We start from the raw sequence: 12,202 nt of genomic DNA on the forward strand, positions 1-12,202 counted from the left end.
TCATGAACCTCACTTTCTGGTGGAGTTAGCAAATCCCTGTGTGGGAAGTACTGTTATACCTGACACTTCCTGAGCACCATTTAATGTGCCATAAAAACTCTGCAAGGTATATACTATTATGTCCATTTCACAGGCAGGAAAACTAGTTCAAGGTAAAGTGACGCAGCTAGTAAATGGCAGAGCCAGAATTCAAATCCAGGCTTTCCTGGCTACCAAGTCCATGTTCTCAGTGACTATTTATTTCTAAAATAATAATTTGTGTGTATAGGGAGGAAAGAAGGAACGGGCTTAGAAGGCTTTTTGCTGGTAGGATATCCTTTCTGGAAGGGGATATTCTTGATTACCCTTAGGTGGTTTTTCTTATTTGTATTTTTTCTTCGATTTTCATATTTTCTTTAATAAATATCCTATACTCTTGTAGTCAGATAAAAAATAAGTAGAAGACATAAAAATTATAAAACTCATATATACCCCCAAAGAATTGAAAACAGGTATTCAAACAAATGCAGGTACGCACATATTCATAGCTGTATTACTTACAATAGCCAAAAGATGGAGGCAGCCTAAATGTCCATCAGTGGGATGACTGGTAAACAAAGAGTGGTACAGACATACAATGGAATATTATTTGGCCATAAAAAGGAATGAAGTTCTGATACATGCCATAACATGGATAAATCTCAAAAACACTATGCTGAGTGAAAGAAGCCAGACCTAAAAGGTCACGTGTATGATTTCATTCATGTGAAATATTCAGAAGAGGTAAATGCATAGAGGCAGAAGTTGAATTGGTTGCCAGGGGCTGGCTAGAGTGCGAAAAGGGAGCAATCGCTTTATAGGTACGCACTTCCCTTTTGGGCTGCCAGATCTGTTTTCCAATTAGATAGAAATGGTGGTTATACAACATTGTCAGTATACTAAATGCCACTAAATTGTTCACTTTAAAACAGTTAATTTTGGCCAGGCGCGGTGGCTCACACTTGTAATCCCAGCACTTTGGGAGGCCGAGGCGGGCGGATCACGAGGTCAGGAGATCGAGACCACGGTGAAACCCCGTCTCTACTAAAAACACAAAAAATTAGCCGGGCGTGGTGGCAGACGCCTGTAGTCCCAGCTACTCGGAGAGGCTGAGGCAGGAGAATGGCGTGAACCCGGGAGGCGGAGCTTGCAGTGAGCCGAGATTGCGCCACTGCACTCCAGCCTGGGTGACAGAGCGAGACTCCGTCTCAAGAAAAAAAAAAAAAAAAAAAAAAAAAAACCAGTTAATTTTATGTTAAGTGACTTTTGCCAAAATAAAACAAAAGAAAACTCTAAATAAACAAAACAGTCACATCGAAGAGCTTTGGTCTTGCTGTTCTTCTGTACTGCCGGGTCTCTGAGGGCTACAAAAATGAATTTAACATTGCAACGCTAACTGTTTTTACTTAGTGCTATAGCCCCATTTCCCGGTAAGAGCCCTGGCATGTCCACTAATAAGGTAACCCTAGGCCATTCACTAAACCTCTGTGGACTTCTATGTCCTCGGTTGTCACACAAGGGTAAAAATGTCCACACGAAGTCATTCCCAGATCCTAGTATGATAATGTTGTGCTTCATAAAATGTAAATTGACTTGAATATGTGTTTCTTTATTTTTACATCAAGAAACAGTAGGTGATCTGAAATTATCTCTGCTTGCCAAGCATCTGTGTTAAAAGAACTGTGAGCATAAGGGGTGAAATCTTGGTAAAGTGTCTATTTAGAGGCCATGCTTTCTGTTGATGTTGACATTGCTGTTTTGTGTTTGTGGGTGTTTTGTTTTTGTTTTTACTTTATAATAAAATTTATTCATGTAAAAAGGAATGTTTGGGCTGGGGCTAGGAGAAATGTTGAGGTAATGGAAGACTCTAACAATGCGATCATCCATTGAAGACACGAGCTCAGGGAAAGCCTTTCTACTGGTGACGGGCATTTTTCTGCTAAGGATTCCCAATGGGAATCAAATACTGCTGAAGATAGTAGAATCAGACTTTTGTGCTGGATCGCAGGTAAACCCTGGGTAGACCTTGAGATACTGCCCTTGCAATGGTGCTGAGTAACAGAAGGATGCTAGCATCTTGCATCCAGTCAGAGGAGCTCACTGTAACCCATCCCTCCAGTCCACCCAGACTAGCTAGACAGTGCCTTCTTAGCTCTCAGCAGCCCTCATCCTGCTGAGAGAGGAATTTGGAGAAGACCTGGGGAAACCTTGAAAGACCATCTCAGAATCCAGCTAAACAGCTTGGGTCTTCTTTCCCAGGGTCAGTTGAGGCAGGAGACTAATAGCAGGAAGATAGATGGCTCCCAGCAGCTCAGCTCTTTGAAGGTAAGGTGGGCCTGATGTGTCACCTGTACCGTTTATTGCCCTTATCCTGAAATCATTTTCTTCCTTTAAAAACAAAACAAAACAAAACAAAAAACTAGCTCTTGCAATATCTAAACATATTTATTTATTGTAGAAAATCTAGAAAATAAAATGAAGCCAAAATTATGTTACTGCTAACAGATACTTTTAGTCTTTTTAATGCATATATTTTTACAGATATATTTACTGAAATGGAATCATATTGAGCCATTCTCTTTTGTAAACAACATTTGTCCCTTAGAAACAATTTCACAAACATCTTTCTGTGTCATTAAATATTTTTAACATCATTTTTATTGGCCATAGTAAATGTTGATATGGTTTGGCTCTATGTCCCCACCCAAATCTTATCTTGAATTGTAATCCAAATTGTAATCCCCACGTGTCAAGGGAGGGACGTGGTGGGAGGTGATTGGATCATGGGCAAGGTTTTCCCCATGCTGTTCTTGTGATAGTGAGTGAGTTCTCACGAGATCTGTTGGTTTAAAAGTGTGTGGCAGTTCCTCTCTCTCTTTCTCTCCTGTCACCTTGTAAAGAAAGTGCTTGCTTCTCCTTCACCTTCTGCCATGATTCTAAGTTTCCTGAGGTTTCCCTGGCCATGTGGAACTGTGAGTCAATTAAATCTCTTTTCTTTGTAAATTATCCAGTCTCAGGTAATTCTTTATAGCAGTGTGAAAATGGACTAATACAAATGTGGGCTGGGTGCAGTGGCTCATGCCTGTAATCCCAGCACTTTGAGAGGCTGAGGCAAATGGATCACCTAAGGTCGGGATTTCGAGACCAACCTGGCCAACATGGTGAAACCCTGTCTGTACTAAAAATAGAAAAATTAGTAGGGCATGGTGGCGTGCACCTGTAATCCCAGCTACTTGGGAGGCTGAGGCAGGAGAATCACTGGAACCTGGGAGACAGAGGTTGCAGTGAGCCGAGATTGCACCACTGCACTCCAGCCTGGGAGACAGAGTGAGACTCCATCTCAAAAAATAAAAAATAAATAAAAAATAAAAAAAAAAAAAAAAAAAAAAAAAACCCAAATGTGTTCCATTGTAGAGGTATTCAGTAATTTACTGAACCTATTATCACCTATTGTTAAAAAGTTAGAATTATTCTAGCTTTGTGTTATAAATAGTAGGGTGATGAAACATGCCTTAAATGGCCTAGGACAGTACCTGGCCTCATGAAGGTACCTACTACACAGTGTTCTTTTAAATCTCTCTGCATATTTACATTCCTAGCAACGGTGCAGGAGAATGTCCTATTCTTACCTTCACTCAAACTAAGTATTCTCATTTTCTTGGTTGTTGTCAATTTTAAAAGCAAAAAAATGGTATGTCATTGTTATTTTAAATTCCATTTCTTTGATAACTAAGGTTGAATTTTTCATGTTTAGTAGCCAGTTTATCTGTAACATATTCATTTCTTTTTCTCATTCTACTATTAAGATACTTATCTTTTGTTTGAAATCTACATTTTTTCTAGTTTAACTTTTAATTTTGTTTGCATGTATATTTTAACATGGAAAAATTTTATTTTTATGAAATTGAATCTATCAATCTTTGACTTTGGTGTCCTGCTTAGAAAAGCCTTCCATTCTCCAAGATGATCAAAACAGTCACTTATATTTTCTTTAAGGTGTTATAAGTAATCACTTCCTTTTCAGTCTGAATCAAATTGAGCAATATTTCCAGCCCTAGGAAGGGCAGCAGATTAGTCTGGTGCCAGAGACAACTTTTCTCCACAACCTAGACTCAGGGAATCTCCAAGTTGAATGACCTCTAGAAGTCGTATAATGTGAGCTCCTGGCTGATAAATGTGATTCCCGTCTTCCAGAAGCCTGATAAGTGGTGGTTCCTCGCTTCTATACTACTGGTTTCAGTATAAACTAGTACAACCACTATGGAAAAAACAGCATGGAGATTCCTTAAAAAACTAAAAATAGAACTACCGTTTGATCCAGCAATCCCATTACCCAGAGGAAAAGAAGTCATTATACAAAAAAGATACTTACAAACACGTTTATAGCAGCACAATTTGCTATTGCAAAAAATGTGGAATCGGTCCAAATGCCCATCAATCAATGAGTGGATAATGAAATTGTGAGATATATATATATATCGATATATATATATACACACACACATACACACATATATCCATATATATATACATATACACATATATATATGATGGAATACTTCTCAGCCATAAAAAGGAATGAATTAATGACATTTGAAGCAACCTGGATGGAAGTGGGGACTGTTATTCAAAGTGAAGTAACTCAGGAATGGAAAACTAAACATTGTATGTTCTCACTCATAAGTGGGAGCTAAGCTATGAGGATGCAAAGGCATAAGAATGATACAATGGACTTTGCAGACTTGGGGGAAAGGGTGGGAGGTGGGTGAGGGATAAAAGACTACTGATTGAGTTCAATGTTTACTGCTCAGTTGATGGGTGCACCAAAATATCCCAAATCACGACTAAAGCACCTACTCATGTAACCAAATACCACCTGTTGCCCCAAAACCTATGGAAATAATTTTTTTAAGTGGCGTTTCCTTCTAGCTCAACACTTTCTTAAGTGACATTACACAAGAATAACCTATTCTTCTTTTTGAGAAACTCTAAAATTAGGTAGTTCTTTCTTATGTTGAGCCAACTGGTCTTCATTCTCACTCTTCTGTGTTTTATTCCCTCTTCTGCTCAGAAAGTGGCTGGGGGCTGTTCTCTGGACTTTGCAGTAAGATTGGCCTGAGTTTCTAATCTTATACTCAGTAGCAGTATGGCTTTGGGTAAATTACTTAATAACCTTGAGCTATAGTTTTATCATCTATAAAATGGGGGTTCAAAAATTACTATTATTACACATTCTAACTTTGAGACAGACAAAGCTAAATGCTGGAGCAAGTGGGCATCAATGCTGTTTTATTTAGCAGTTATGTGTGGTCATTTTAGATTTGATTATGACTCAAGTTTTCCTTTAGTTCTATGCTTCTAAACTGTGTATGCTGTATTCAAAGCAGTATCTCGTAGCATAGTTTATGCTTAATAAAGAAAGCCAAAATATATCTGTACTAGTCCATTTTCATGCCGCTATAAAGAACTGCCCTGGGCTGGGTAATTTGTAAAGAAAGGAGGTTTAGTTGACTCATAGTTCCACATGACTGGGGAGGCCTCAGAAAATTTACAAGCATGGCTGAAGGGGAAGCAGGCATGTCTTACATGGAGGCATGTGAGAGAGAGTGTGTGAACGGGAAACTGTCAAACACTTATAAAACCATCAGATCTCATGAGAACTACTTCATTATCAGGAGAACAGCACAGGGAACCACTCCCATGATCCAATCACCTGCCACTGGGTCCCTTCCTCAACACATGGGGATTATGGGGATTACAATTCCAGATGACATTTGGGTGGGGACCCCAACCATATCAATATCTCTAGATAAAATTGTAAATACTTTGAAAAGAAGCAAGAAGGATCAAAATCAATGTCCTAATATATTAATACCAACAATCTGTTATGAAACTTATTGTTACATAGATGTGTCCTCATTAGTTCCAGTGTTGCTTTGAACTTTGGATAAAATGACAAATAGCCTTTCAGACCTTGTCTGTTTTTAGGTAGAGGACCTGGTATGTGGACACCTAGACCTCATGAGGTTGATTTGAGAATTACAGGAGATCATGCAGAGCTCTGATAGTGCATTTTCATTATGATGTTATTGCCCACAGAATCTCTTCTTTCTCTGACTAAAGTTTCCATTCATTTCATTATCCTCTTCCTAGCTCGTTTTCCAGATCCTTCCCTCATAAAAGGTGGTCTTCTGGAGTGAGCATAGAATACTTTGTGCTGCCACTTCATTTTGCAGTCTTTTTCTGCTAATTCATTTTATGCTTTTATTTCTCAACCTAAATTATCTGCTGCTCAGTAACATCAACTTATTAACTTATTGCTGACTTTTAATCAATGGCAATTAACTAAATCTCCTGTGAGTTTCTTGCAGTTTTTACCATTCACTTGCATCTCCCTTTTCTCATACTCACTGTTTAATTCTCATCTCTCATTGTATAATCGGTGTTTTGTGTCCCAGCACTCACTAGAAGCTATTCCTATTATATTTCAACATGTTAGATTTGTCATATTATTTGATGGTATCATTTTGCATGCTCATAACATCCCAACTTTGTGTGTTATATTAATTTAGTTCTTTTTTTTTTTTTTTTTTTTTTTTTTTTGACAGAGTCTCACTCTGTTGCCAGGCTGGAGTGCAGTGGCTTGATCTCAGCTCACTGCAATCTCTGCCTCCCAGGTTCAAGTGATTCTCCTGCCTCAGTTTCCTGAGTATTACAGGCACCTGCCACCACACCCAGCTAATTTTTGTATTTTTAGTAGAGATGGGGTTTCACCATGTTGGCCAGGATGGTCTTGATCTCCTGACCTCATGATCTGCCTGCCTCGGCCTCCCGAGATGCTGGGATTACAGGCATAAGCCACTGCGCCTGGCCTTAATTTAGTTCTTATCTAAGACGTTGATGTGGCTGTTGGCAGGAAAAGGATGTAGACAGAGCCTCTATCATGATTATACCTTGTCTTGTTGCCAGTATGGAGAACAGCCTCTCTTCTCTTACAGATGCATATAGTTTAGATTTTTTTAAAAAATTCTTTTCAGTGATTTCAGTATCTTCCTGTTTCTCTGAACTTTAAAGTCAGCATTCCCATTTTGTCACATTAATTCACTCAACAAGCATTTGTTGAGCTATGTGCCAGTTACTGTGGTAGGCGCATAAATAAGTAATATGCATCTGTCCTCAAGATGCTCACAGTCTAGTGGAAGAAACAGATCAAATGAATTGGGCACATAATAGGTTTGGGGAAGTTTGGGATAAGACTTTGTGGAGGTGACATTTGAGTTGGGTATTGCAGGATGCATGGGCGTTTGCTAAATATGAAGCAGATCAAGGACACATCTGGCCATGACCCACATCTCCTCTCTTTAGCCCACATGAATGCCAATATTGCATGCATATTTTCTCTCACAGTTGCTGCTGTTTTTCTGAAAGCAGTGTTTTCTCATTCACAATTAGATTTTTGTTCTTGGCATTCTAGAAGATGCAATTGCCATCCAGAAATGCTAAGAAGAAAAAACATGCACCATTCTAAGAGGACTTAAAAAAATTTTTTTAGATACATAGTAGGTGTATATATTTATGGAGTTTTTGAGATATTTTGGTACAGGTGTGCAATGCATAATAATCGTATCATGGAAAATTGGTTATCTATTCCCTCAAGCATTTATCCTGTGATAATCCAATTATACTCTTTTAGTTATTTTAAAATGTACAGTTAAATTATTATTGACTATAATACCCCATTGTGCTATCAATAGTAAGTCTTATTCATTGTTTTAAAAATATGGAACACTTCATGAATTTGCGTGTCATCTTTGCCCAGGGGCCATGCTAATCTTCTCTATATTGTTCTGATTTTAGTATATATGCTGCCAAAGCAAGCCCTAGAGGAATTTTTAAGGTGTATTCAGATCATTGAACATCCTATATCACTCTTATGTCTTGTTTCAGTACTAGTTTTATGATAACTAATTATCATATAGTTATATTAATAAAAATAATATTTGTTAACATTTATAGAGTACCTTCCACATGCTAGGTGGAAGGTACTTAACCTACCATCCTTCTGTGAATAGTACCTGTGAATCATACCTGTGAATGGTACCTTACATATATTATCTCCTTCTACCATTAACAAAGAAGAAATCTGAGCTCAGAGAGGTTGAGTAACCTCAGGTCATGTAACTAATCAAGCAGCAAAACAGATTTGAACATTGGTTTCTCTGTCTCCTAAGCCTGACCATTTACATTTTCTTATTCTACCCCATTGGTCAATATACCCTCCGACTCTCTTCCTTGGTCTTTACCCATTGATTCTCCTCTGTAATTGCCCTTCGTATTAGTCTGCTAGGGCTGCCATAACAAAGTACCACATACTGTGTGACTTAAACAACAGAAATGTATTGTATTACAGTTCTGGAGGCTGGAAAGTCCAAGATCAAGGTCCAGCAGTGATCAGTTTCTGGTGAGGGTTCTCTTTCTGCCTTACAGATGGCCACTGCCTTCTTGCTCTGCCCTTACATGGCAGAGAGAGACAGACTGACAGAGAGAGAGGTCTCTTATATTTTTATGAGGCCACCGATCTTATCAGATTAGGGCCCCACCCTTATTACCTCATTAAATGTCATCTCCTAAAAGCCCTGTCTCCAAATACAGTCACATCGGGGTTAGGGCTTCAACCCTAACTCCAATATAAATTTTGGAGGAACACAGTTCAGTCCATTGTACCTTTCCTAAAACATCACATATATTTTCATTTCTCCATGGTTTTGCTTATGCTGTTTTCCCAGCATAAGCTTTCAGTCTTTTAAAATCTTTCCAATTATTCATTACCCAACTCAAATGTCATTTCCCATGAAGCCTTCTCTGGTTTTCCAGTCAAATTTAGTTGCCCTTTCACCCACTCAATAATGATTCTTTGATTGTATTTTGATTGAGCCCCTCTTTTACCCAAACTACATTATATACTTAAGCTCCTTGAAGTTAGGGACTCTGCCTTAATATGCTCCCAGTTTGCTCCCTATTTTATTGGTACTCCATAACATTTATGACTTGAGTTTCTCATTAGCTCTAAAGAATGATGGAGGCAATTGGGTGGGTGTAGGCTAAATAAGAGAAATGCTTGTGCCCATCTTCAGGTGTTGGAAGTGATGCCTTACAGAAGACAGAAAAAATGTTGCTTGAGGGGTTTAGACTGAGACCACCAGGTAAAAGTTACAAAGAAGCACATTTCTGCCCAGTTTATCGAAGAACTTTTTAATAAATAACAAAAAGGTGAAGGAAACTAACACTCATTGATAATCAGTTGCTAAACTACTGCTTTACAATTTCCACTTCCACATGGTCTTATAAAATAGTTCCCATCTTTTATAGATGAGAAAACCAAATTCCAAAAAGTCTAAAGATCTGATATAAGATCATGTAGCCTACCTCCATCACTCATTCCTTCATGGAGAAGTAATCTCCCTTTCTCTAGAGGAATTGAAGCCAACTGTATGACCAGTTTTCAGGAATGCTATATTGAGAATGATCTGGGGGTGTTGGTATAACTAATATTTTAGTTTTCTTTCATCTCTAAAGTCTTCTGACTCAGGAATTCTCCATCCCTGACATAGATTTAATGGAAATAGACCTATAAAACCTAACTTCTCCCATCCCTTTGTGGGTAATATATATTAGAAAACTTGTATTAAGATTATTACAAATTATCTTTACATTGTTTCATGTATGTTGGTCCATTGAATTAGGGGTGTGTGTGTGTGTGTGTGTGTGTGTATGTGTGTGTATGTATGTGTGTATGTGTGTTTTGAGACAGGATCTCACTCTTCGCCCAGGCTGGAGTGCAGTGACATGATCACAGCTCACTGCAGCCTCAATTTCCTGGCCTCAATCGATCTTCCCACTTCAGCCTCCTGAGTAGCTGGGATTCCAGGCACAAACCACCATGCCTGCCTAATTTTTGTAGAGATGGAGTTTTGCTATGTTTCCCAGGCTGGTGCTGAACTCTTGGGCTCAAGCAACCCCCCTGCCTCTGCCTCCCAAAATGCTGGGATTATAGGCATGAGCCACCATGCCCAGCTTCTGTCAGTTAGTATTTATGAAGCTGTTTGGAGGACACAGCTTGGAAATATCCATACTAACAAAATTGACTTGGTTCTGACCAGTAGAGGCTGTATTTTTCAACCAAGGGCTACACTGTCTGGGGAAGAAAATGGTAATATGCATGAGTTGTCCACGACTGTAGAAGTCAGATGGATGAGGTACTTAGCCTTGCTATCCTGAGTACATTCCATGCTGAAGGTGGGTCCCAGCAGCCTGAGCCCCCCAGGGTCAGCTTCTGGGGCAGGCAGCCAATGTTCTGATGTAGCTGCCATTTTTCTTGGATGATTCATGTGTGAAAGTGTCTCCCCCAAAAGAATTTGGGTCATCTTGTTCTTTTTCCCAAAGCCAGGCTCTTATCAGACCAGAAGAGTCTCTTCATACAAATGGATCCCAGTTGGGAAGTTTATGAATGTTAGGGATAGTTGCTCATTCCAAATACATAACCCTTTTTGTCTGTGGCATCTTATATTTGACTATACTGCTTTTTCTACTCAACAGAATTGGATCTTAGAATCCTGGAGCTGGTGTACATGTGACTTCAGAGATAACTTAAAAATGATCATGTATCTCTGTCTTCTAAATTCAGATGGTTTAACTCTATTTCTTTTTTCTTGTGAAGGCATAGTCTTGAATTTGAACACAGCTTTTGCTTGTGTGTGTGTGTTTGTGTGTGTGCGCACATGCACTATAACATTTTGGCATGTGCTATGAAACTTTTTTTTTTTTTCTGGTCAGAAGAAAGATGACAACACTGAATCAACTGCCAGTAACATCCAAAACCAGTTCAATATTATCCCCTGGTTTCTTTTCCTAGGAAAAATATCACAGGTATCTTCCTCCTCTTCCATTTTCATTATACAAAATATGTTGTTCCTGGATGGAGATTGGGGGAGGAAGATAATTATATTTTGCAGTGTCTTGCAAGGAATAAATGCCATCAAAACACTTGAATATGAAGTTGACACTACTTTGGAATAATGTAGCCCATTGTGCCTGAAGCTTAACAGACATGACCCAAAGAAAAGAATGGTTCACACAATATCAAGAGTACTTTGTGGCAGAAGTGGGACCAGACTCCATCCCCTGGTCCTCACTGCACAGCCTTGTAACATCATAGCTTCTCAGAAGTATCCTAAGATTGCAATGGAAACCAGACCAAGCAGTCGGCCCCATCAGAGCTTGGAGGATGCTATAAGGGAAGTGTGTGTTTTCTCTTCTTAATCACAGCCCTATTGTAAGCCTCAAGGATTTAGGACCCACAAAACGAAATTCTCAATTTCCATTGCTTTTTGTACTCAACTTTTAAAGTCAAAGATGGAAAAGGTAAGAAAATAAACAAGAGACTTTTTTTAAAAAGCAATATTCTGTATGACACCACTTATATGAGGTACCTAGAGTAGTGAAATTTATAGACAGAAAGTAAGATGGTGGTTGCCAGGGATTGGGAGGAAAGGAGAATGGGGAGTTAGTCTTTAGTGGGCATGAGGTTTCAGTTTGAGAAGATGAAAAAAGTTTTGGGATGGATGGTGGTGATGGTTGCATAACAATATGATTGTACTTAATGCCACTGAGCTAAACGCTTAAAAATAATTCAAATTGTACATTTTGTCACATGTATTTTACACAGTTTTCAAAAAGTGCAACATCCTTGGTATAATCTGGAATCTCCATACCCCTATGCACATGCATCCCCAGAAACAGGACATCATATTCTAACGAATGATAGTAACAAATTTATGCTATTTTTAATTCACCTTAATTTTGTTGTTTTCAAAACAATTGCATATACGTGGTTGCATCTGATAGTCACCAAAACTGGGAGAAAAGCATAACAGATCTTTTATTTCACAGATGAGTAAACTGAGGCTCAAAGTTACACTGCTGACAAGTAACAGTGGTACTAGAACCCAGGACTTCTGATATGTATTCCTGGAGCCATGCATGATCCTGTGTAAAAGTTTCAAGTTGATACTTAACATATTATACTTACTAATCTTAGAAAAGAGACTAATACATTTTAAAAGGATTTTCAAAAACTTGAAGTGGTTTAGAGGTTTTAAGCATGAAAATAAGTTAACTTAGTTAC

At 38.6% G+C, this 12,202-nt stretch overlaps 1 protein-coding gene and 1 non-coding gene across 2 annotated transcripts in view; one reads left to right on the forward strand and one right to left on the reverse strand.

The window, feature by feature from the left end:
• ROR1 (receptor tyrosine kinase like orphan receptor 1) overlaps positions 1-12,202 on the forward strand; it is a 416,741-nt gene that overhangs the window by 251,922 nt on the left and 152,617 nt on the right. The gene's annotated exons all lie outside the window — the stretch shown is intronic.
• On the reverse strand, positions 7,793-7,895 carry LOC115835250. The gene has a single exon (XR_004030242.1). It is a non-coding gene; the product is annotated as a U6 spliceosomal RNA (small nuclear RNA).

This window comes from Nomascus leucogenys, chromosome 5 (assembly GCF_006542625.1).
Source record: "Nomascus leucogenys isolate Asia chromosome 5, Asia_NLE_v1, whole genome shotgun sequence".
In the NCBI taxonomy this organism is placed as follows: domain Eukaryota; kingdom Metazoa; phylum Chordata; class Mammalia; order Primates; family Hylobatidae; genus Nomascus; species Nomascus leucogenys.